The sequence below is a fragment of the Mandrillus leucophaeus genome, unplaced genomic scaffold (assembly GCF_000951045.1).
Source record: "Mandrillus leucophaeus isolate KB7577 unplaced genomic scaffold, Mleu.le_1.0 Scaffold168, whole genome shotgun sequence".
NCBI lineage: Eukaryota > Metazoa > Chordata > Mammalia > Primates > Cercopithecidae > Mandrillus > Mandrillus leucophaeus.
The window spans coordinates 1,367,302-1,368,952 of record NW_012101676.1 but is presented as its reverse complement, the minus strand read 5'-3'; the positions used below and the strand labels follow the sequence as shown (position 1 = coordinate 1,368,952).

Sequence of the window (1,651 nt, the reverse complement as noted above, 5' to 3'; positions counted from 1 at the left end):
CATTCTCCTGCCTCAGCCTCCTGAGTAGCTGGGACTACAGGCGCCTGCCACCATGCCCAGCTAATTTTTCGTATTTTCGGTAGAGACGAGGTTTCACCGTATTAGCCAGAATGGTCTCGATCTCGTGACCTCGTGATCCACCCGCCTTGGCCTCCCAAAGTGCTGGGATTATAGGCGTGAACCACCGCGCCCGGCCCACCTGGCCACTTTTTACTTTTTTTTTTTTTTCGAGACAGAGTCTTGCACTGTCACCTGGGCTGGAGTGCAGTGGCACGATCTCGGCTCACTGCAACCTCTGCCTCCCAGGTTCAAGCGATTCTCCTTGCCTCAGCCTCCCAAGGAGCTGGGATTACAGGCACACACCACCACGCCTGGCTAATTTTTGTATTTTTAGTAGAGATGGGGTTTCACCACATTGGTCAGGCTGGTCTTGAACTCCTGACCTTGTGATCCGCCCGCCTCAGCCTCCCAAAGTGCTGGGATTATAGGCCTGAGTCATTGCGCCTGGCCTATTTTTATATGAAAAATTACAACAATCTGTGAGGCTCTGGATGATGTTAGTATTTCAATCCATAGGTCAGAAGGCGGTTTTTATCAGTACTCCTCTTAGTGAGTCCTCAGTGTCTACTGAAAACTCCATTTAGCTTCTCTGCAGCCTTTTCTGGAACTGAATGCATATTCAATAGGGAAAAACAGCCCCAGTTCTCTCAGATCTTGGAACCCTAATTTTTCCATTTGTTATTTGTAGCTCTTGATGTCTTTAAACAGATACTTTACACATTTTGTCATTTTTTCCCCAATTATTCTCAGCAAGAGGGATAGGACTTAGCTAGGTATCAGAAGTGCAACTCCCTAGAGTATCATGGTCAGAAATGTTTATAATGCAACAAAAATATGACAGATGTAAGAGCAAATTCTAAGTTTAGGTATTTTCTCTCATGAGCTTTTTTTTTTTTTTTTGTACTGTTTATACAACAGTATGTGAGAACTGGAGAACTTTCACTGAAACATAGTATACCCTAAAAGTTAAAGAAAGAATTAAATGGTCCTTTCTAACAAATATAACCCTATTTTCTTTTTTTTCTTTTCTTTTTTGAGACGGAGTCTCGCTCTGTCCCCCAGGCTGGAGTACAGTGGCACGATCTCAGCTCACTGCAAGCTCTGCCTCCCGGGTTCACGCCATTCTCCTGCCTCAGCCTCCCAAGTAGCTGGGACTACAGGTGCCTGCCACCACTTTCTGGCTAATTTTTGTATTTTTAGTAGAGACGGGGTTTCACCGTGTTAGCCAGGATGGTCTCGATCTCCTGACCTCATGATCCGCCCGCCTTGGCCTTCCAAAGTGCTGGGATTACAGGCACGAGCCACCGTGCCTGGCGAAACCTATTTTCATAAAACAGAATGCAGTTTTACATGTACTTTATGAAGGGCCAGTTGTTTTGGTTTTCCTTTTGGTGCTGCCAGCTTCCGCCTGTAATCCCAGCACTTTGGGAGGCCGAGGTGGGTGGATCATTTGAGGTCAAGAGTTCAAACCAGACTGACCAACATGGTGAAACCCCATCTCTACTAAAAATACAAAAAATTAGCCTGGCGTGGTGGCACACGCCTGTCATCCCAGCTACTTGGGAGGCTGAGGCAGGAGAATCACTTGAAC

At 46.3% G+C, this 1,651-nt stretch overlaps 1 protein-coding gene across 1 annotated transcript in view; it reads right to left on the bottom strand.

The window, feature by feature from the left end:
• ZMYM5 (zinc finger, MYM-type 5) overlaps positions 1-1,651 on the bottom strand; it is a 45,626-nt gene that overhangs the window by 19,588 nt on the left and 24,387 nt on the right. The window lies entirely within an intron of this gene.